Below are 26,365 nucleotides of genomic sequence, written 5' to 3'. Positions count from 1 at the left end.
ATAGGTTGTTTTTTTCTTTTCTTTTTTTTTTTTTTTTTTTGGTCTGCGTTGGGTCTTCATTGCTGTGCGCGGTCTTTCTCTAGTTGCGGCGAACGGGGGCCATTCTTTGTTGCGGTGCGCAGGTTTCTCACTGCCGTGGCTTCTCTTGTTGTACAGCACGGGGCTCTAGGCACGCGACTTCAGTAGTTGCAGAGCGCAGGCCCTAGAACGCACAGGGTTCAGGGTTCAGCAGTTGCAGTGCGTGGTCTCTAGAGCGCAGGCTCAGTAGTTGTGGTGCACAGGCTTAGTTGTTCTGCGGCATGTGGCATCTTCCCGGACCAGGGATCGAACCTGTGTCCTCGGCACTGGCAGGCAGATTCTTAATCACTGCGCCACCAGGGAAGTCCCACTATAGGGTATTTTCAAGTTTATGATTATCTATTATAAAAAGATTGTCAACATGCTTTCTCCTATCTGACACATTACATGATCATAGCATGGATTCCAAAATACCTGGAGTCAAAACAAAAGTTTTCCCCAAAGCTTTGTGCTTTTAACAAGTAAGAATCAATGAATTACACAGTGATGCCTCACTTCCTGACACTATTCTAAGGGCTCTGCACATTTTGTCTAATTTAATCTCCCAAACAAGTTTATAGATTAGGTACTATTGTTTCCATCCCAGTTTTACAGATGATAAAACCAACACAGAGAAAGTTGCATATTATGCCCACCGTCAATGAGTTAGTAAGTCTGGCCTTAGAATTTGTAAATTAACCACTGTAGCTATGGTACCTTGAGAATCAAAGATCACGTGACACAGAGAACAGTACACATTTCAAGGCTCATGTCTTAGATTGAAGTAATAGTAGGACTCCTTTACCATTTTCTTCCTATCAGTAACATCAGATCTTCCCAACTCCTATTTCCATAGTCTTTGTAGCTCTCAATCCTGCAGTCTCATCAACAACTTTAGTGATGTCCCGTATCAAGAACATGCATCTGTTTCATTGTCTCTACTTATCTTTTGTTTTCTTTAACCCTCTCTCCAGGAAAAAGGACTCTATGGTCAATGTTAAAAATTAGAATGTTAACTGAGTGTACCTCCATCCTCCAATTTTTGCAACCCTTAGGATATGACAGGAAGGGGTAGGCTTTTGTAATTCAAGTCAACACAAACACGCCTATGAAATGCACCTTTGTGGAAAATTCAGCACATGCGCCAACTTTTGTAAGTATAGTTTGCTCATAGGTGGTCAGAAAGTACCAAACTTGAGGTAGCTGTATTGTTTCATGATGTCATATATGGTATCATGGTCACCCTGTTTACGTTTACTGGGGAAGAGAAATTCAATTTGACCACATCAAAAAGTAATTATTCTCACTAAAGAGAGTGGAAATATTTTTTATCACCTTACCTGCAATATGGCTAACAATACAGATTAACTGAAAAATAGTCAAATGAGAGATGAGCTGTGTTAACACACACTTCTATGATTAACAAGTAAAACAGGCATCCAGGAATTGGCATCATACTGAAATTGAAAACTCAAACACTGAGGTTTTCCTTTGTATTAATATGTCTTTCCAACTCCTGAGTAAGCATGTGCATACAAACTCACTTTAAGCAACTGTTTATCAGAGCTTGAGGACTATGTGAAAATATTAAAAAGACGCTTGGGACAAGGACTGATAATTTCCAGCACATCTGGCACGGAGGAAAAATTTGTGATACAGAGAAGTGAAGGGGAATGGGAAGTGGGCATAAGAACATCATACTCTATTTTTAGTGTGTTTTAGGAAATTAAGTTTTGTTGTGTGTGTTGAGAAACACAGAATACAGTCATTTAATCTAAGTCAAAATAAGCTTTGATTTTCACACAACCTTAAGGAAAACACCTCATGTGAAACTGAACTCTTCTAAATTACAAAATCAGGGGTTTGTTGGTAGGTAAATAAAAATACATATGCGTACCATTGAAAATAGTTTAACTACTTCTGATTATCCAGATAGTCTGGAATATATCAACAGAGAAAATTATCAATAACAATAATTGCCATGGTTGGGATATAAAACATTTCTCTCAGTGTGACTCCGTTATTATGAAGGTACGCTTGAAGATACTGACCATGTATGCCGTCAGTACAATAGCAACTAAAAGCTTTGCCACAAAATCTTATTTGCATAAGTAATTAATTATATGAACAACTATATTTACCAATAGCTTCACATGATTTTTATATTCAGCTCCTCACAAAAGACATATACCACATGAGCCAGAGTTTCAATAATACTTTTGGAAATCCTGAAACAACCACAAAGTCAGCTCACTACATCAGTTACTTTTAGGCAGTAAGTAAAGGACTAAGGGGCATGTGAAGCATGCCAATTATTGGGTTTTGTTTGTAAGTAATGCCTCATTATTTTACAGTAACAATATTATGACTTAATTACTCTTTGAGTTACAGTAAAATCTTGAGCTTTAGAAAGACTGCTACAGTTTGGCTATGCATTTGACACCACATCAAACTGATGCTTAAAGAAACCAGGATTCTCTATGACCACATATCTAAAATGATTAAACTCTTATCTTCAAAACTATTTAATAGAAATCATAAGTTATCATCACTGTCTTATGACAATATTGATAACCATATCAAATCCAGTAGTTTACTGTATACAGATCTGTAACCATAGTGTACCACACAGCTTTATTCCATAGCTATATTTTAGAATAGTGTTGCCTTCCATTTATATGAATATATTATAATATGAAAGTATGTAATAAATGTTGATATGCATATCTCATATACATAAGTCTGATTTAATATATTGTTTAGCCGATCAGTCAATCATTTTGAAAATTACCACTGAGGAAAATATGAATCATTTTATCCTCACATTCTAGCTAAATATTTTGACACAGACCCATCTGGATAGAATCCTGTGTAACTTGTTTCTGATGACCTATGATTTTGACAGTTTGAACACCAATTCTACTACAGTTACATTAGTTCTTAGGTTGGCACACTGAGATTTCAAATAGAGAGGGAAGGGCCTACTGTTTTAGATGCTGGTATCAGTGGTGATATGCAAAATCATTCAAAAGATGTGGAAAGATGGAGTAAAAGGAGTAAAAATTATAAAGCTTTAGGACAAAGATATGAAGATTAAGTGAGCAAAACATACAAGCACTCTAGTGGAAAAACACAGCAGGCTAGATCTATAACAAAATATTAGCTAACCACAAAAAATACTATTTATAAAAGATCCAACACTCGGCCTTGAAACAAATATGAACAACTCTGTTGCTATAACTAAGCATATATACTTGACTGCCACCAGAACTTATGCTTATCTTAACATGAAAGATTATATATATGAAATAAATTTGGACCCTTTAAGCAGACATTTTATCAATAAAACATTGTCTTTTTTTAAAAAAAAAAAACCTCATAGCTGATTGGGAACATGATTATAACTCCTGGGTATAGAGTAAGCCATCTCAACCTACCTTAAGTATAACACTATTCTCTAGCTATGTAAAATTGATCACACACACACCCACACACCCCTACCTCACCATACAGCAAGTCATGGACCAAATTTCTCTGTATGCAGATTCTCTTTTAAGTATCAGATTTAATTTAAGTGTAACTACATCAGTCTCTCAAATACATTTTAAGTTAGATCCTGACTCTGAGATTTTCCAGTATCAAGTAAAGGCATAAGTAACACATATCAAAGGAACAGACTGCCTTTTAAGTAGAAACCAAAATCCCAAATGCTGTGTCTACTATATTGCTTAAATTCCTTAAAATTCAGTAAGCATGCTAAAAACCCTTAAGTAAGACACAAACCCGAGATTATCCTACCAAGGAAGGACAGGATGGTCACAACAATCATAAATGTACATACCATATGAATATCCACTTGATGTTCAGAGAAGATAACTCAAGGAGATGAAATGATGTGAGTCATAATTGAAAACACTCCAGCTATCATCCACAAAACGTTTGCGGTAATGTGAGAGGGCTTGTCTGCAGAACTATCATAATTCAGGCTTGGCATTTGGCTTTGCCTCGGTCACCAAAATTCTGTTCTAGGTTATTATTGCACACTCTGTGGACTGAACTGCAGCAGCGATAGAAGCCAGTTTCCATATCAGTGTTAATTGAACATTGGCTTGGATAGAGCCTAGATCCCACAGAAAGTGATCTTATAGGGGGAGCAATGGATTTAAATTATCAAAAGAGTTCTCTTTCTTTTCCTGATCTCATAATTGCGTACACACATACACCGCAGGCAGCTTGCCAAAACACTGTGAAATAATGCCCCTAATTAAAGCAAGCCACTTTTACCATTTGATATACAAACTGTTCCCTTTACAAGGTTTATCAAGAAAGATTATATATTGAATATCAAAGTGGATTTTTTTGAGCTCAGATATTATTTCTACACGGTATTTTGGCACCGCAGATAGTCTGGAATGGGTGTGCTTGATCCTTTCATATCTTGGGATCTGTGGATAATTTACAGTCATCAACATTGTTGACACAGCACAAAATAATGTAAAAATCTAGCCAAAATAATGACTGTGGGACTAAGTTATTTTGCTTTGGTCTCTTTTTCATTAATTCTTTGTAAATGCAGTTTAATTTATCATGCCTAATCTTGAACTTAAAATTCACTGAAATCTTGAGTTGTATTTCTTTAAGCAATATGGTATAAAAATGTGGTGGTGTATATTTTTTCATCTCTAATGGTGTTTTTAAAATGACTCACTGCTGCTCCAAGTCAGATGTCTTACAGGAACTTCTTTTTCATACATAATTTGCATATTAAATGATAACTGCTTTCTAAAAATGATTCAGACTCAACTCATGTGTTACTATGCTCTGTGTCATGGCATAACGGGTCCTCTATTAATGGGTCCTCTATTGAGTCTGCTTTTGGTACTAAATCATCTTTACAACATTGCCTGGAAGGAAAGGTTGACTCTAATGGCTAGTACTTCTATACTTATACTCCATCCGAAGAAAAGGTCAAAACATGTTTTAAAAATTATTATTATTAAATGAAAGACAAAGAAAATGTGCAGTAGTACAGGGTAAATAAAGTGCCGGCATTATAACTGGAGAACTTACAAGGGGACTTGCAGGGAATTGGAAGATACTATGGAGATCACAGAAAGAGAATAACTTGAGACAGAAAATCTTTAAAGTTATTTACAAACTTTTCGGGTGACCCCTCACACCATCCCCAACCACCAAGATATGGATTTGTCCTAAGAAGTAGACAAAAGACTTGGAAACTAAACCAAGAGACAGACAAGCAGACAGTTCCCAGACTATCCCAGTGCGTATCACACTCTGGAAATAGAAAACAAAATATTAAAAACACAATCCAGAGATGGATGGATGGGTGAGTGGAACGTATGGCTTAAAGCCAGAGTTGTTATCTACTAAAAGTATCAACATTATCTAGAGGTTTTAGAAGATATAAGAGTCTCATAGCACAATATTAAAATGTCCAAGACACATTTAAAAAGTACTTTGCACAAAAGAACAAGGAAAATATCAACAAGCAAATGATACAACGATCAATGTTTGCCAATGACATGACACAAATGTTGGAATTGACAAAGACTTTAAAGCAGCTATTAAAAAAATGTTGCAACAAGTAAAAGTGATCACTCTTAAAATGAACAGAAAGCTAGAAAAGCTCAGAAAATGAACAGTATAAAAAAAACAATGAAATGCAAATTTTATAACTTAAAAACAAACCCTCATTGGATGTGCTTAATAGCAGAGTGGTTATGACAGAGAAAACAGTAAGCAAACTTGAAGACTGATTAATAGAAATGACCTAATATAAACAACAGAGACAAAACATATTAGAAAAAAAATGCACAGAGCTTAAGGAACATATGGAACAAAATCAAATGGCCCTAGAAGGAGAGGAGAAACTTAGTACAGAAAAAATATTTGAATAAATATTAGCTGAACACTTGCCCAGTTTTATGAAAGACATAAACTTACGGATTCAAGAAACTCATTAACCCCAAACAGAATACACCAAAGAAATCTATCCCCATCAGTTGTTATAAAAGTGCTGGAGGGCTTCCCTGGTGGCACAGTGGTTGAGAGTCTGCCTGCCGATGCAGGGGACACGGGTTCGTGCCCCGGTCTGGGAAGATCCCACATGCCGCGGAGCGGCTGGGCCCATGAGCCATGGCCGCTGAGCCTGCGCGTCTGGAGACTGCGCTCCGCAACGGGAGAGGCCACAACAGTGAGGCCCGTGTACCGCAAAAAAAAAAAAAAAAGTGCTGGAAATCAGAGACAAAGAAAAAACTCTTTCAAAGCAGCGAGAAAAAAAAGAATGCATTGATTTTGGGGGAATAACAATTTGAAAGCTGGCTTCAAGTTTTATTTCAGAAATAACTGATGACAGAATGAGTGAAACAAAAAATTTAAAGTGCTGAAATCCTAGATTTCTGTATCTAGTGAAAATATCTTTCAGGGATGAAGGGGAAATAAAAATACTTTCAGATGAAATGAAACTAAGAGAAGTTGTTGCCAGCAGACCTGTACTCAAAGAATCACTAAAAGAAAATTTTCAGAAGAACACCAGAAGTAAACTTGCATTATTAGGAATGAGGGAAGAACAGCAGAAATGGTAAGCACCTGGGTAAATATAATAGACTCTTCATCTCTACTTCAGTTCTTTAAAATACATCTGACGGTTGAAGTCAAAATTATAACATTGTCTGATGAAATTTCAATGTATGTAGGGGTAATAAACAAGTACAACACAAAGGGAGAAATAAAGCAACACATATTGTGCTAAGGTTTCTATCTCCACTAGAAGTGGTAAAATATTCTTTCTAAGTAGAAGTGAAAAGACAAGTATATAACTGCAATCTCTAGATCACTAAAAGAATTATACAAAGACATAAAGAGGAAGAGAGATTTAAATAATTTAAAAATATTCAAATAACTCAGAAGGAGGCAGAAAGGGGAACCAGAGTAAGGATAATAAGAGGAATCAACCAAACAAAAAGAAATGCCAGACCTAAATTTGAAGACGTTTATTTTATGGTATGTTCATGTCCCTAAATACACCGATAAAAAGACAGAATGTCAGAATGAAATTTGAAAAACATGAAACAACTATACTCTTATCATAAGTCACTTGATAGAACGACAAAATATAATGATAGAAGATGATTTCCAGAATGGCAGTGTAAGGAGCTCCACAGACCCTCCCCTCAGTGAAACAACCGTAATTGGTGAAAACAACCATTCAAAGTCTCTGAAAAGTGTCCTGAAGGATTTTAGTGAATGCAGAAATAGTTACTGAGGAAAATTTACTACATCTTGTGTGAATAGTCTGAGTCTCTGACACCTGAGTCACTGTATCCTCCATTCTTCCCCCACCCTAGCTCAGGAAGCTACACTCATGGCAGGTACCACCAAGACGACAGAGCTCCCTCTCTCCCCAGTTCCCAGGTATGGCTACTGTTCCAACCTGGCCACCAGCATTTATCATCCCCTCCCACCTCATCCAGTTCCATGTTGCAGAAGCTCTCTATTCCAGGCAAGGGCAGTTGAGATGTCTGGGGCTCCCGTCCTCCATCCAGACCCATTATTGAAGAAGCCCTACTCTAGACATGGCAGCCTGAGAACACTCTGCCCCAATTCACCTTAGTACCAGCTCATATTTAGGGCAAAGATTCCACACCATGAGAGGCAAGCTGAGAAGATCAAGGGCTACCATGGCCACCAAACATTCCATTCATAGAACACAGGTGTCACGCCAGGAGAACTGGTTGCTCAAAAGAAGAAGAACAATGCTTCTGCCCAGGCATAAGGGAGGCCTTAAGAACAGAGAGCTGTGTAGCTCCCACTAAGGAAACTGCCTTTATGACCCAGGTGATAAGTTAAATCCACCAGAAGAAATAAAGAAAACCAGATGTGATAAACAAAAATTTTAATATAATGAACTCTAAATACGTTTCCTCCTTGTTTTCCTCTTAGCTTCTTTGAAAGATATAAAATTATATAAAGAATTATAACAATGTATTGTTGGTTTTGTAAGATATATAAACATAATATGTATAACAAAAAAGCACCAAAAAAAGAGGAAGGAATAGTTTTATATACAAGTAGCATTTTCTAACTATCAATTTATAATCCCTTATAATTTGTTTGCCAGTTAACTATAATAATTACGAAATGGGAATAAAGAAATTGACTGGGGCCTTTTTAAAATTTGAATACAAAAATGTTATTAAATTAAAATAATCTTTTCCAAGATTTTTCCAAGTTTTATTAAAGTTTAATTAAATGTCAATAAAATTTTAACATAGTTTTATTTTCTTTTGCAAGTATATATATGTTACAGTATATAAAATAAATGTAATACTTATAAGTGTTGAAACAATTGCATTCTGTAGATCTCTTTGTTTTCTTAGGGGAAACAAATACCCTGTACCTCTCTTTGAGCCAACTTGAATAGGAGAACTCTGTAAATGAGGCATGAGGCAAGAATGTGACTTCTTGGCTCAATCCTTTTCATAGGAAACCCTTGACAAGTTAAAAGAATAAAAGAATAATATACACATTTTAAAAGATTATGAGTAAAATAAACGATAATGAAAAGTTCACTGGAATTTTGTGATCAAACAAAGAGAATCACCCACCTAAAGAAAGGAAACTTAAGAAAATTTTCCTTATTAATGCTGCATGGGAGGGGACCAGCCCCAGATCCTTTAGTACAAGGAAAGCTATCAACTGTTCAAGTCTGATCCAAATTGTTGAGAAGGTGCCCTGTTATCCTTCCATAATAAATTCATTTGTAATATGATTCTTTAAAAATAGTATGTTTCTGTAAGGTGCTCCTTTTTTTAATGATTTAATATTTATTTTCTTTCATTATGAGCTTTGCATGAATATTTTGTCTACATATAATTTTAAAAACTCATATAACTTAATCATTTGAGCTCTTACAATAAATAGAACTCTTTGATAAATGTAGGTTATTCCAATTTGAACTAAGATAAATCTCTAGACATCCATATGTTTCTGGACCCTGTTAATGGGGCTATATAATCAGGTTTAGAAAAAACAAAAGGTTTCTTAGGCCTGCAGGATTACAAAGCATCCCAATGCTAAATCCAGTCTCTTTTCCAACCGGAAAAATTTGACATAATATTCTCGGTTTAGATGGTTCCAGAAACAAACCTTAATATGTTGGACCAGCACTGGGCACCTGGGCCATTGAAAATTGCTTTACCCCAGGATATGCATTTCCAATACAGCCTTTGGACATCTGCTCTACGTTTTTCCTTACTGACTTTTCATTTCCACTTCTTGACTATGTCTTTGTTACCTACCATCCTAAACTCTCAGCAATTCCCAGTCACATTCATACTACTGCAGCCTCAATTCCGATCTCAATTCCAATTTCAGGTCCTGTATCTACCCTTTTCTAACCCAGCTTCTACTGCACCCACACTCTTGCCCCCCCCGCCTCCAGTTTTCACCATTTCAATAATCCATATTATGTAAGGTATAGACTCTAAGTTTTCCAGGGGTTGTCTGGGATTATCTAGTCCAATTTTATTAAATACACACGTTCCAGATAAGCTGAAAAACAGGCTCAAGATGATAGAGTTAATTAACAAAAAAAGAGAACTAGGTTGTTATATTATGACTCCTAGTCTAGTGCTGCTTCTATCAAGTTGGAAATATAGATTGATCACTAAAAAAAGTTAAAATACGATTAAATGCTATTGTGAAAACTGGACAGGTACACGCAAAAGAACAAAACTGGATTATTCTCTCACACCATGCACAAAACTAAATTCAAAATGGATTAAATACTTAAATATAAGACCTGATATCATAAAGCTCCTAGAAGAAAACCCAGGCAGTAAGCTCTTTGATATCACTGTGAGTAATATTTGTTTGGATATGTCTCCTCAGGCAAGGAAAACAAAAGCAAAAGCAAACAAAAGGGCCTAAATCAAACTAGAAAACTTTTACACAACAAAGGAAATTATCAACAAAATGAAAAGACCACCTACTGAATGAGAGAAGATATTTGCCAGCGATATATCCAATAAGGGGTTAATATCCAAGATACACAAAATAAAAACTCATACAACTCAACACCAAAAAATAAAAATAAACAGGCAGAGGAGCTGAATAGGCATTTTTCCAAAGAAGACATACAGATGGCCAACAGGCACATGAAAAGATGCTCAGCATCACTAGTCATCCGGGAAATGTAAATCAAAACCACAATGAGGTATCACCTTACACCTGTCAGAATGGCTATTATCCAAAATAACAAGAGTTGGGGAAGATGTGGAGAAAAGTGAACCCTTATACACTGTTGGTGGGAATGTAAATTCGTGGAGACACTTGGGAAAACAGTATGAAAATTCCTCAAAAAATTAAAAATAGAACTACCATATGATATGATCTAGGAATTTCATTCCAAGGTATTTATCTAAAGAAAATGAAAATGTTAATTAGAAAAGATATATGCACCCCTATGTTAATATCAGCATTATTTCAATAGCCAAAATGTGGAAGCAACCAAGTGCTCATCAATAGACAAATGGATAAAGAAGATGTGGTGTATGTATATATATAAATGAATATTACTCAGCCATAAAAAAGGAAACCCTGCCATTTACGACAACATAGATGAACCTAGAAGGTATTATGCTAAGTGAAGTAAGTCAGACAGAGAAATACTGTCTGATTTCACTTACATGTGGAATCTTGATAACAAATGTGTAATTATAACAAAACAGAAACAGTTATAAATACAGAAAACAGGTGGTTGCCTGAGGGGAGGGGGTTGAGGGGAGGAAAGAAATAGGTGAGGGAGATTAAGTGGTACAAGCTTCCAGTTGTAAAATAAATGTCACGGGTATAAAATATACAGTGTGGGGAATACAGTCAATAACTATATAATATCTTCGGATAGTGATGTATCGTAACTACACTTATCATGGTGATCAGTTTGAAATCAGTTTGAAATAGAATCACTAAGTTGCACAACAGGAACTAACATAGTGTCGTAGGTCAATTGTACTTCACAACAAACAAACTCATAGAAAAAGAGTGCAGATTTGTGGTTACCGAGGCACACGGTGGAGGCGGGGCAGCTGGGTGAGGGCAGTCAAAAAATGCAAACTTCCAGTTCTAAGGTAAGTACGAGGGCTGTCATGTACAGCATGACAAATATTATTAACACTGGGGTATGTCACATATAAAAGTTAAGAGAGTAAATCCTAAGAGTTCTCATCACAGGGAAACATTTCGTTTCTTTAATTTTCTATCATTTTGAAATGACGGATGTTCACTACACTTGTGATCATCGTTTCATGATGTATGTAAGTCAAATCATTATGCTGTACACCTTACACTTATACAATACTGTATGTCAATTATACCTCAATAAAACTGGAAGAAAAAAATATACATGATTAAATTTTGGTGTTCCTTTTAGAGCTGCTCTTTCCAGACTTTAAGATTCTTGTGTATTCCTTTATGATTACTTTAGGACATACAACACTTTTGGTGAATATAATGTGGAGTCATAAATATTATATTGCCCTAAGCTCAGGCATTCATTTGACTATTTTCAAAATATAATATAAGGTAGTGGTAACTTCTCTCTACCGCTCCTTCTATTCACTCTTGATTTCATTAACATATTTCCATGTGCTAAGCTCAATTTACTAGTGGTTTAAAAGAGCATTAATATTAAAAACAGCCTCTCCTTCTCACTCCAAGAAAACTTAATCCGAAAAACAATCCTCTAAGTGTTGTATTTTGCCTTTGATTCCTCCTCTCAGCCCATTTTGAGATCCCTTCCCCTAAACTTTTGAGCAAATATTTCCTTAAAGAGACTTTCAATTCTGTCACAACACTAATATCTTCCTGATGGGCCTGATCAACTTGTGTTTCTTTCTTCTCATCTAGGATCAATGTATAAGAGGACACAGACCCATATTTGTATTTAAAAGAATGAATAAAAGGGAGAGTTACTATAATATCAAATATTACAGTTACTGTAAAGGCAAATGATTGTTTCAAAAGAAATAATCTCTTTTTCTTTTTTTTATGTCAAAGGAACTCATTATATGGCTAGATATGTATGTCATTTTGTATTATTTTCCAGATTACAGGATATAACCCCTCAGATAAAAGTATATTTTTTATAGAACATTTGATCTCAGTGGTAATTTCAGAATGTAAATATTAGAACTATTCAGTTTAATTGGACTGACCCCAGAAATGAAACCTTGCTTTCATGAAATTCTAACTATATCTGCACAATCTACTTTATTTGCTTTTAGAGTTTCCTGGCAATATTCTGTCTCTGTGGCTTATGTGTCTTTCATATGGCTAAAGGATTTCTTCCAATTTTCCCCATTAACCCAGTAAGAGATTTCAACTGAGATCACTGTAATTCCAGAATTTCTATTTCAACTCCAATACTTCCGAATCCTATTTGAGATTAAGGCAAACACTAGATGTCGCAGATGAGTTCCAATTAAATCCGATTTATCCACACAGTTCTCTTAGAAACTTCATTATTTGAATGGCTGGTATTTTAGTTTAAACTTAGAAAATCATGTGAAAAATACATTTGTTTCATATAATTGATATGATTTTGACTTCGTATTTTTATATATTTCTTTCTTAGGGGATTAATGGTATTACATAAACAACATCTGTATCAACTGAAACTTAGTTAACACGTAGAACCTTTTCATCAAGATAGAGCCATCAGTTAGACAAAAATAAAACTTGCTCAGATAGTTACCTTTCCTGCCTCACTGTTATTAAATAAACCTGGAGTTTGACTTGCATCATATTGGTTTGTGGGAACTGGTGTCACAGAATAAATGTTTGGAAGATCAGTCCTTGAAAGGACATTGACAACATCTTTAAACCATGGGTTTGAATATTTTATTCTTCTCCTGTTTACTGTATAATTTTATTTTTTTAACTTCCAAAAATATTATCCCAACTATTGGGCTTTATAAAAAATTGCTTTTAGTTCTTTCTCCAAAGTATTCTTAGTTGAGTTCAATGTTACACTAAAACATTGAGCACAAAGCTTAGTAATAAAATTATCTATGTGTAATTAATTCCTTGTGCTAAATGGTGAAGTTTGCCACTTTCTATCATTCCCCATGTACTTTCAGAGTCAATGTTACCATTACTAAATCAGACTGTTACAAGGTAAATTTTTTGCCCAAAGTTTTGGCAAAGGAAGCAAAATCATTTTAAGTTGCTCCTCTTAAATTTGAGATATATTGCTGAATATAAATTACACTAAAAAGGAACACAATAGGATTATAGATCAGTATGTTAAGTGACCTGTTAATATTGCAATAAAACATCACTATCGATTTTAGTCATCTCTGGTAGATATTCTAGATTAATTTTCTCATTCTACTCTTCTAATTGGAGAGATTGTGTATTAAATTATATTTTCAAGACTCTTGTACCACCAGGCTTCTGGATATAGACTTGTTTCTGTTAATTATGGGAATATGTGAGATTTTTGAAAGGAAAAATGAGACAAGAGTCATCTTCCTCTACTGGTAAGATAGAGGTGTGAAGTAGAACTGTTTTTACATCATTTCAGCATTGTATTCCAACATTCTGGGTATCAAGAGGCAGTTACATCAGCAGTAACAGATAAGATGGTAGAGATTCTTGAATGAAGCTTCTAGATTCATAAATTGCAGGTGCTGATGTGCTGCCTCGATTTGGAATCTCCATTGGTGACATTAGAGATAGATGGCTCTGCATATCCATGGAGTCAACCAACTATGGATCAAAAATATTGGGGAAAAAATTCCAGAAATTTCCAAAATGCAAATCTTGAATTTGCCTTGCACTGGTAACTTCTTACATCACATTTACATTGTATTAGGAATCATAAGTAATCTAGAGATGATTTAAAGTATATGGGAGGATGTGTGTAGGTTATATGCAAATACTATGCCATTTTATACAAGGAACTTAAGCGTCCCTAGATTTTGGTATCCATGGGGGTCTGGGAACAAATCCCTCTCAGTTATTGAGGGACAACTATAGTTGTTCTACTATCAATTCTGTATTGCTCTAAAGGTCATTCATACAGTCACATGCCTGCAGCATTCTGCTGATTTTTATATACACTGAATTCCTTTTGTTAGTAATCTGTGAGAAGAAACAACTAGGTTGATTACTGGTTCCAGGCTGGACTTTGATATGGTAACTTTATTTGGGGACTCTGTTAGATTTAGTTTTCTTTTGTCAGTCTCTTTCACAGTACAGCTTTCATTATTTTTAATTATACTTCACATAAATCATTCTAGTTTTGTCTTATTCATGGAATAACAGGATTATTTTACCCTCAACAGGAGAAGGCAGTGATTCACTTTTTTCATTAAAGAAATCCACTTCCGGAGCCTTTACTTGTATTGATTATAACTCATGCTTTCCAAAGACATTCATTTATTTTTAAATAATGGATTTTCTCCAGACGCTTGTGCTTTGGGTGAGTCTTTCCTGAGTAAGAAAATACAAAGATTTCAACACCATTTTTTCTACTAATTTATCCATAAATAATTTATCAATGGCTTTCTCTGGCTTGAATTTAGAATCTACAGTAATTCTTTCTTATTTCATTTATGTATTTAGAAGTTTTATTTAGAACAAAGAAAGTATTAAGCAGTTGTGAGTTAATATTTATTGAGCACTTGGATAGAAAATAATATGCACAAGGCTGTGGGAAGAGGGTATGTTATTTAGACTTCATGATATGTCCGAGAGAAAAATGGTGTATTTTCACTTTGGAAATAAAAAAGTGAATGGGGAGCAACATTCACGCAAAGTTTGCTTTGATTAAAAAGCTGAATACCTTTAATTTTTTTTAAGTGTTTTTTTTTTTTTGATGTGGACCATTTTTAGTCTTTATTGAATTTGTTACAATATTGCTTCTGCTTTATGTTTTGCTTTTTGGCCCTGAGGCATGTGGGATCTTAGCTCCCTGACCAGGGACTGAAGCCACACCCCCTTCATTGGAAGGCAAAGTCTTAACCACTGGACCGCCAGGGAAGTCCCTGAATACCTTTAATTTTATGCTTAGCACTCAGCTTTAACCAATTACTGCTGACCTTGCATAAATTGTAATATCTGTTTCTATATTTCCTAAACTGTAAAGTGGAGTTACCATTGACTGCCTGACATAGGTAGTTGCTCGCTCGCTCTCTCTCTCTCTCTCTCTCTCTCTCTCTCTATATATATATAGGCACCCTAACCCATTTGCTATAAAGATGTTCTTTGATATTTGTGGTAAAAGTTCTTTCCTGGAAAGTTACTGGTATACACATCAGAGAAGTTTTAGTCTTTTGCAATATTTTTAATATCTCTTTAGAACCATGTTTAAGAAAAATACAAAAAATCTGAAGTATATATATATTTTATATGGTAATCATGTCATAAAGTTTGAAAAGATTATATACATTTGTAGGTATACAACATAATCACTGACTCAAACTCTACATAGAAGAGTGTGTACTTTTAGAAATAATCTGAAATGTAGACGATTCTGCTAAGCAATAAATAAAAGGTGATTTTGGAGTCAAAGGTGGTTCATAGAACAGACTGGACTTTTAAGAAAGGAAAAGGGTAGGGTGCCATGAAGGCAGATATTTATCTGATTTTATTGACTTGACTTTTGGAGTCATGTTTGGACATAAACTAACTCAGAAATGTCTGGCTCTAGTAAGGGGTACACAACAAAACAAGCTGTGGAGTTGGAAGTTACGTGCTCCTGAGACCAGTCTCTTTGATTCTAATCCAGTAAGATCTAGAGCAGATGTGGCCACTTTAATTTTAGGAGATACACAGATCCGACGCTCATCCTTGTTTGAAAACCACTAAGGTACATTACTCAGTGTCGTAAACATCTATAAGATTTCAAAAATATTCTCAATTTAAACATCAGGCTTTTGGACAGAAACAGCAAAATGAATTTAATATGATATCAGAATCTCATTATTTACAAGTACTTTTAAAATTTCAATATCAATTTAGACCACCTTCAGATGAGCCAACAGAATTGACTAAATGTCAAAGTTATTTTTAGGATTGACTTAAAATGTTGGGCACATATGTGCACCACTGCTTATGTCTAACTCCAGAAAAGAGATTTTAGGGATGAAAAGACATCCACTAGTATGTAATATCTAGTAAATAGTATCTGACAGTTAGTTCTATGGAGAATAAATTAACTTTTTTAATCTCTTTTTCTGAGACTTTCTGAAAATGCTTAAATTTCTCATGGGGCATTAGCAGAAACCATGTAATTTCTTGGGACACGTGGCAGGAACAGTTTGTGACCTAACAACACCCATTTCCTCATGCTTATTAACAAAACACAGATTTTTGACCTGGAGAGTAGTGAGCTCATCTAAGTATTGCTGTTCTTCCTCTCCTTTGCTGTTAGATGTTGGCATACAACAAATTTCTCATCAGAAGGGGCATAATTAGAAATCTATGAAGTGTTTCTGAAAAAATCTTTCATTTTCTGGTGAATAAAATACGAGTCAGTAGTCACTACACTCCTTCCTGCATTGACTTGGACATGCAGTCTGAATTGCAATAACCTTACTGTGCAAGAACCAAATGTCCCTTATCGGGAGGGAAAGGTCCTTCATATCCAGAATGTGGCTTCATTTATCCCTCTGTTTTCAGCTAGGCTAACAGATGTTTATTGAACTGAATCAAAGGCCTTAGAATTTAGAGTGTGACTATGCTTAATCTGGATTAATATCTTACCTAAGAACCTCAGAACACTTATTTCCAACAGTTAGAAACTCTTTTTTCCCAAATCACTTTGGCAAGTGGGACAGGGGCAGCAAGGAGCAAGGGCTAAGCTATTTTCTTCTTTTTTTTCTGGACAAGAATTGACTAATATCCTCACACATTATTTCTCCCTTTCATATACCTCGGCATGTATGTATATGGCTAGTGGAAACAGAGAGAGAGAGAGAGAGAGAGAGAGAGGGAAAGGAAGAAAGAAACAGAGAGAGAAACAGAGAGACAGAGAGAGAAAGAGAGAGAGAGAGAGAGAGAGAGAAACAGAGAGAGAGAGAGAGAGAGAGAAAGAGAGAGAGAAAGAGAGAGAGAAAGAGAGAGAGAAAGAGAGAGAGAAAGAGAGAGAGAAAGAGAGAGAGAAAGAGAGAGAGAGAGAGAGAGAAACAGTTGCTTAACAAATATGCATAGCTTTATGAGGAACCTAGTAAAAATTACAAAATTAGTAAAGTAATATGTAATATTTAATTATAATCCAATCACTATGATTAAAAATAGTGTGATTTCTTGCCCATGATCTTGACTTTTACTTTCTATCCTTTTGTGAGGCTCTGCTTTACATATGCACACAATCTCTATACTTATTCAAGCATATCAAAGATACAGCAGTGCTACTACTAATTATAGGTTTACAGTTTCACATTTCTTTTCTCATCTAGTATTCCCTCAATCTCTTCAATATCCCAGGTAGGTAAAAACAATAAATCTCACAAGCTCAAAAATCAGAAGCAAAATTTTACGGAATTATAAGTAACAAGTCTAACTAGACTTTACAGAAAAGTTCAGAAGAAAGTTGGCAATTAAAAAAATACAAATTGTAAGGCAATTAAGAAGTAACAACTGAATGATCTGCATGGAAGCTTTTGGCGGATATAGATTTTGGCTGGGCAGAGAAGTGAATGAACCTTTTTTCAGTTTAAGATGCAATGCCAATATCCTGGGGAGAAGATGAGTATGGTTTGTGTTGTAGGGTGTCTATGACACAGGAGTTGTTGAGGATTCAACATGTTGATGTCTCATTGGAGAACACAGGAGAAAGAAACGAGAAATCTAAGGAGTGATCTGACATCTGCAAACTAATTCCTTTCTTTTCCTTGATGGAAATAATGCTAGGACAAGTGTGAGCTCTGATGAGCCAGACTGAAGTTATTTATTTCACACTGCTTATTGTAGAGGTTGGATAATCTATTGACACTGGCTGGGAGTGTCAGCAAGAACTTTATTCAAGCTCAGCAAGAACTTTATTCAAGTAAACTGCAGTAAGAAAACTCCTCCTTATTAAATCATACTCGTTTCTGACATCAAAATACTGGCTTCTGAAAATGAGAACTTGAAGCAATACCATCTTGAAGTACTTAATTGTACTCCCCGATCATCCTATAAATCAGAGTTGATTTGGTTTCTCTTTCCAAAGGGAAAAAACTTTTTTTACAAATTCATTTTCGCTTTAACTATAGAATACAAATGAAGATAATACTACACATGTTCATGTTGTTTTCCTTAAGTGAAGGGAGAAAAAGAAAAAGCTTTAGGATGGTAAAGGGAGGCAAAGCATGGCTTTTTCCCCATCATGTTGGGAATAACTTAAGAGAAAAACCAGCTTTGTGTAGAACTGCCTTTTTGTTTTCCTTCTTAGAAAGCATATGCACCCAAGTAAGAATTAACTGGATTCTCTGTTCCAGGACCCTGAATATAACTAAATGTTGGCTTTAAAGTGTTTATTATGTATCAATTTCTGTACAAGGCATTGCACACGTATTACCTAGTTTAATTGTACAACAGCAGTGAGGTATTACTATATTCAGTTCACAGATGAAGGAACTCAAGTCAGGAAGATCATGCCAATAGTACATAGAGGAGAACTTACCAAAGCCCGGTTTGTCTTTACATGAAAACGCCATGATGCCCAAGTCTCCATACTCCAATTATCTGAGGTCTATGAAAACTGTAATCCCAGCTGTCTGAAATTACCCTGCCCGAGCAGCATGCCACAACAAGCCCCAAAGCCCTCTTTGTGCTACAGTTCAAATACAATTCAAACACAATCACGGAACCTCCACCAAGCAAACGGTAGGCTTTGTGAAAACTACTAAAAGCACAAGCGAAAAAGAGATCCCTCGGAATACTTCACCAGTGGGTCATTTTCCATAAGTCAGATTTTCAAAATTTAACAGCTAGGAAGAAAGATTTCCACCTGTATTAATTAGTTTCCTATTGTTGCTGTAACAAGCGCAGACCAAGCAGCTTAAAACAATAAAAATTTTGAAACTTACAGTTCTGAAAGCTAGCAGTCCAAAACAGGGGTCACAGGGTGTCAAGGTGTCATCAGGGCCGGGCTCCTTCCCGGAGGATGCCGATATTTCTCGGACCGTGGCTTCCTTCCTCCATCTCCAAAGCCAGGAGTTGCCACGCTCTCACACCTCCTCACTCTGACACTGACTCTTCAGCTCCAGCCCTGTGTCCATTTAAGTACCCTTGTGATTACATTGGGCCCACCTGGTGGATAATCTGGACTAATCTCCTTAATTGAAGATCAGATAACTTGCGATCTTACTTTCACCTGAAACTTTAATTCTCCTTTGCCATGCAACACAATATAGTTAAAAGTTCCAGGGATTAGGATGTAGACACCACTTAGGGACCATTATTCTGCCTACTACACAACCATTTTAAAAATCACAGTGGAAAATCAAAAGTTGCAGTAGAGACAAAAGGGCAAATATGGACAAAACCTCAAATTGCTTATCTTCAAATTCTAAACACTGGAAATCAGTAAATGTCCCTGGCAGGAGCATAAGGATGAACACAAAAATCCCTCTAAGACTTCTCGGGAATTTCAGAAGCAGCATGAAAGGATAGTTCCAATTCTGGTGCCTGAAAATTGTGTGACCTTAAGCACGTCCGTGAACTTGTATTTCTGGACCTCAGATTCCCCATCTTCAAAATAACAGGGTCTGAGTAGACGACCCCTCATATCATTTCCAGTAGGTAGAGTATGATCTCCAAAAAAGAGGTTTTTTTTTTTTTTTTGCGGTACATGGGCCTCTCACTGTTGTGGCTTCTCCTGTTGCGGAGCACAGGCTCTGGATGTGCAGACTCAGCAGCCATGGCTCACGGGCCCAACCGCTCTGCGGCATGTGGGATCCTCCCAGACCGGGGCACGAACCCATGTCCCCTGCATTGGCAGACGGACTCTCAACCACTGCACCACCAGGGAAGCCCTCAAAAAGAGGGTTTTGATGACGATATGCAACTCTGACAAATGTGGATACTAGTGGCCCGTAATTACATAGCACCTGCCAAAAAACAAGGCAATTAACATTTTACTACTTTAAAAAAATGTGCAATCTGATACTGAAGTAATAGTGCAATCGTGAGCAGGGAGTCTTTTTCTTATGATTTGCAGATGATGATGGACAGACTTAGAAGCATTTGGGTCAAAGTAAAGTAAATACCTATGAGGATTATTATATGAAATAATTTTTACTTAACTTTCTTATTCATTGTATTCATTGTCATAGAAAATGAAAATTAATTGAAATCCTATAAACAGAAACATAAGCTGTTTTTTACAGTTAAAAACAATTGCGCTGAAACATGATTAATGGGCTAGTGAAAGCAGTTGTCAAACAAAAATTTATAACTGACAGACAACAAAAGAATCTCATATTTATGATATTTCATATCATATAAATTAGGATTTATGATTTTGTAGTATATCTCAGACTTTAAAACCAAAATAAAAACTCAAATTCCAATTACTTAAAAGAATAATTAATAAAAATGGATAAAGCAGAAAAGCACTTTCTGATATCAAATATGGGCTATCTTGTTTTAAAACCACATTAGTCAAAATTATTCTTTGAATACATGTACCCCTTTCTCTTCATATTAAATGTAATTGTACATATGTCGCTCAATCATAATTTTGTGGGTGATGATTTTATAATAGGCCATAACTTGTTGAAATTCGAAGAAGACACCTTGTGGCTAGAAAAAAAAATAAAATCAACTTCAAGGAAAAGCAGATGGGGTTAAGGCAAAGATAAAACCGGTAAGGAAAAGACATTCCAAGATATGTAAACTTCTGTAATCCCTTTGGTCCTTCTTTTCCTTATTTGTGACATATATAGTGTTTCCTATCTATCAGATCTGTGATTCAAGAGGTGCACTGATAGAGTCCAGGAGATCCAAGTAACAACTGCAAGATGCAACTTGCTCAATATTAAAAGGCGTAAGAGCGTTCCAGACAAAGGCTGAAGAAATAAGACTCGCAGAAACTGACTGAGTTGAATGGGGTGGAAGGCAGTGGGGGAGGAAGTTGGAGGCAGTTATAGGTGAAAAGATGTTCTGTGCTTGGGATCTTGGGCCAAGTTAAATTAGATAATTGCAAAAAAGTGCAAGTAGATAATTGGAGTGTGGTTTAGGCCTGGAATCCTTTGGGATTATAGGGAAAGTCCCAAGAGCCACCAAGAACAGTGAGGTTGCAATAGAGCTGAAATTGAGGCAGAAAAAGCCTGAAAAGGAAATTTGGAGAGAGGCAAATTGTCATTGGTGGCTAAAATGTAGCGTGAGAGCTAATATATAGTTGATACTCAGTAATACATTGCCCAATTTATTTTATATACCATTTATACAATCAGATGACAGTAATTACAAAGATTTGGCATTCATTCTTCCAAGTTACATTCTGTAACTAAGTTATTTTCTTCTTAGGAAAGCTACAGAGGTACCTAAAAGATGATGCAGGTCTAAGAAGGAGAAATTCAAACTTAAAAATATTTATTGGACTAATATACTACCAAATGTAAAACCGATAGCTAGTGGAAAGCAGCCGCATAGCACAGGGAGATCAGCTCAGTGCTTTGTGACCGCCTAGAGGGGTGGGATAGGGAGGGTGGGAGGGAGGGAGATGGAAGAGGGAAGAGATATGGGGATATATATATACGTGTAGCTGATTCACTTTGTTACAAAGCAGAAACTAACACACCACTGTAAAGCAATTATACTCCAATAAAGATGTTTAAAACAAATACATTTATTGGATTTCTGCCTTGTTAATGGCATTAGATACTGGAACAAGGAGAAAACACTGTAATAGAGTAGTAAGAATATTTTGTTTATGCAAAGTTTTACAAAAGCTCATTATCTGTCATGTGATGAACATTTAATAAATGTTGATAGGGATGACAATGATGATTGGATAATAAATAAGAAGGCTTAGATGTTAATTTTAGTTCTGCTAGTTACCAGTTATGTTTTCTTCTGAACGTCATTAACCTCTCTTTAATCTTAGTTTCCACCTTTAATTAAATCATAAAGAAAAATACCTCTTGTACACCTATTGGATGGGATTTTTGAGAAGAAAGAAGACAATGAATCTCTTCTATCTATCTATCCAGCTATCATTCCTTTTTGTAAACTCTAAAAATCATAAGAATCCATATGGCTAAGGCAAAGTTTTGTCTGTACACAGACTGTAAGCTAAAAATTGAGATATAACGCATGTACAAGGGCTACAAACACATACAAAATGTTGATGATACAATGACAGAATACAACAAATGCTGTAAGAAAAGTACAGTTTTATTTTCATTAACACATTAATGAAGGATTATAATACAATATTAACACCAATTGACTCAGCAGACTTAATGGAATGGATCAGAGTAGATAAAAGGAATCACTCACCAAAAACTGAGTTAAAGAAAGGGTGTAAATGTTACATAGAGCATATCTGCAGTTGCAGCCTTAACACTGTACTTAGTCACTTCCATCCTCCACTCCTGATCTTTCATATAGATTCAGTTTTAAACCATCAGACTCTTGAAAACCTAACATACATTTCAGCCTAATAGGACCCATCGATAACTAAAAGAATTTTTGAAACTTTGTAAAGAAAACGTCAAAAACTGCTACTGATTCTAACAGCAGAATATGAGGTATCCTGTAGAAGACGAAGAGTGACTTACAGTGGTATAGAGAAAATAATAATACAATGTATATTGGGTTGAATATAGAAGAAACCACAGAGAAGTTAAAGTTAAATTTTAGGGAAACCACAAAACGATTAGATTATAGAATCCTCTCCCTGGGGAAGTAAAAGAAACCTTGTGACTACTAAAACTACATCGGGGAAATGAAAGGGTGGAGACAATACAGGAATTCTATACCAGAGGGGAGGGGAGAGATGGATGACCTTTGATTTTTTTTTCTGTAGCATTCTTGGACACCAAACTGCTCGGAGACAGCACTATTTTTCCGAATTAACTGTAAATAAATCAGAACCATATGTATTACAATTTCACATTCTGAAAATGACCCTGGTCATCCCTAATGGGGTGGGGAAAGTTACTCATTAAATTCCAGATATTTTCAATTTAGCAAGCTCCGTACAAAGGGCACGAGAATAGGTGTAGCCAGTTAACATCAAGACTAAAAGAGATAAATCTGCAAACAGGCATCTGAGGCTGTCTCTCTCCACTGCTTCTTATCTGTACCTTAACAAGTCATCTCCTTCGGGCAAAATATATTCTCACATGACAGAAACTAATTCTGACACAAAATGTTCTGTATTGATTTCTGGGATTCTGTTGTGGCCTCTCCTCAGCAGATTCCTGCTGGACCAAACAGGAAAACCACTTTGATCCATAATTCAATAGAAAGCCCAATATAACTTTTCAAATTTACTACTGACATCTGAGAAGATGAAGAATGGCATCCCATCCTTCTTCCTGGAACTTCAAGCACGATGAATAAAACTTTTCTGTCCAAAGGGCATATTCTGCATGAGGAGCCGCATCACTGGGGAGAAACGTACCAAAAATGATCCAAGTGTTTAAATAATAAAGGAAAGGATGAATGGGTGTAGCCGTTAAGTGCTTTTCATTACATTCCTACCCCCTAAGGGAAAGTATTCCTTCTGGATGCCAAGATTAAGCCCTTTTGTGCCATAAAAGGCAGCAGGATGATGTTCTTTACAGCAGTTTTTAGGGTCCTAATCTAATGTGACCCAACTTGATATTCTAACTGGACATAGAAAAAACAAAGGGACCAGCAAAAAAAAAAAACCTGATCAGTATTATGATTTTCAACTACTTTTCACGATATATAGTTAAGAATTTCTCAAAATTATCACAATTTTCATTCACAAAAGAATTCAGATATATACCACATATTTAGTAAAATGTACAAGATGCCTTATTTCCAAGGCAACACTTCTGATAATTTCAAAGATGTATTCATAAAATTTCAAAATGCCCCACCACAGTAAAACGCAATATAGTCTTTTATCATTTTATGATATTGTGCTCTCTAAAATACTTATTTATTAATAATGCATGCAAATCTTAATTATTCAGAAATATGTAAATATCTTTGTGACATCTCTGGGGACTATTGATAACATTGCTATAATTTTGTGCCTGAGATAATATGAAATCTGAGAGTGATTTTTGTTGATCATACCTTAAATTCACTTAAGAAACTTCTCAATCCTAAAATAACTGAATTTATTTCAGGATTGAGGGACATCAGACTTACGACTTTTGTCATTCGATTGCTTTATGTTTTTGAAGGTAAAATATTTTTACACACAAAATCATTTCTCTTTACACTAAAAATAAAATGTCAGAAAGAGAAAGTAAAAACAAAAAAATCCTATTTAAAATAGCATAAAAAAATACCAAAGAATAAACTTAACCAAGGAGGTGAAAGACCTATATGCTGAAAACTATAAAACACTGATAAAAGAAATTGAAGATGATGTAAAGAAACAGAGAGATATTCCATGCTCTTGCACTGGAAGAATTAACTTTGTTAAAATGGACATATTACCCAAAGGAATCTACATATCATATTTAATGTGATCCATATCAAATTATCCATGACATTTTTCACAGAACTGGAACAAATAATCCTAAAATTCATATGGAACCCAAAGCGATCCTGAGGAAAAGAACAAAGCTGGAGGCATAGCCCTCCCAGGCTTCAGACAATACTACATAGCTACAGTAATCAAAACAGCATGGTATTGGCATTAAAACAGACATATAGATCAATGGAACAGAATAAAGAGCCCAGAAATAAAGCCATATATATACAGACAATTAATCTTTGACAAAGGAGGCAAGAAAACACAATGTAGAAAAGACAGTGTCTTCAGCAAGTGGTGCTGGGAAAGCTGGATAGTCTCATGTAAATCAATGAAATTAGAACACTCCTTCACACCATATAAAAAATAAACTCAAATGTTTTAAAGACCTAAATATAAGACATAACACCATGAAACTCCTACAAGAGAACATAGGCAAAACATTCTCTAAGTCTTACCAATATTTTCTTAGGTCAGTCTACCAAGGCAATAGAAATAAAACCAAAAATAAACAAATGGGACCTAATCAAGCTTATAAGTTTTTGCACAGCAAAGGAAACCATAAACAAAATGAAAAGACAACCTACAAAATGGGAGAAAATATTTGCAAATGATGTGACGAACAAGGGCTTAATTTCTAAAATATACAAGCAGCTCATGCAGCTCAATAGAAAAAAAACAAACAACCCAATCAAAAAATGAGCAGAGGGCTTCCCTGGTGGTGCAGTGGTTGAGAGTCCGCCTGCTGATGCAGGGGACATGGGTTCGTGCCCCGGTCCGAGAAGATCCCACATGCCGCGGAGCGGCTAGGCCCGTGAGCCATGGCCGCTGAGCCTGCGCGTCCGGAGCCTGTGCTCCGCAACAGGAGAGGCCACAACAGTGAGAGGCCCGCATACCGCAAAAAAAAAAAAAAAAGAGCAGAAAACCTAAATAGATATTTCTCCATAGAAGACATACAGATGGCCAACAGGCACATGAAAAGATGCTCAACATTGCTAATTATTAGAGAAATGCAAATGAAAACCACAATGAGGTATCACTTCACGCTGGTTGGAACGGCCATCATCAAAAAGTCTACAAATAATAAATGCTGGAGAGGATGTGGAGAAAAGGGAAACCTCCTATATTGTTGATGGAAATTTAAATTGGTGCAGTCACCATGGAGATTCCTTAAAAAAGTAAAAATAGATCTACCATATGATCCAACATACCACTCCTAGGCATATATTTAGAAAAGAAAACTCTAATTTAAAAAGATACCTGCACCCCAATGTTCACTGAAGAACTATTTACAATAGCCAAGACATGGAAACAACCCAAATGCCCATCAATAGACAAGTGGTTTAAGAAGATGTGGCATACACACACACACACACACACACACACACACACACACACACTAGAACATCACTCAGCCATGAAAAAGAAGGAAATATTGCCATTTGCAGCAACATGGATGGAAGTAGAGAATATCATAGTAAGTGAAGTATATCAGACAAAGAAAAAACAAATACCGTATGATATCACTAATATGTGGACTCTAAAAATATAATAGAAATGAATCTATATACAAAACAGAAACAGACTCATAGACACAGAAAATAAACT

The sequence above is a fragment of the Delphinus delphis genome, chromosome 9 (assembly GCF_949987515.2).
Source record: "Delphinus delphis chromosome 9, mDelDel1.2, whole genome shotgun sequence".
Lineage (NCBI taxonomy): Eukaryota > Metazoa > Chordata > Mammalia > Artiodactyla > Delphinidae > Delphinus > Delphinus delphis.
This window is presented reverse-complemented; position numbering follows the sequence as displayed.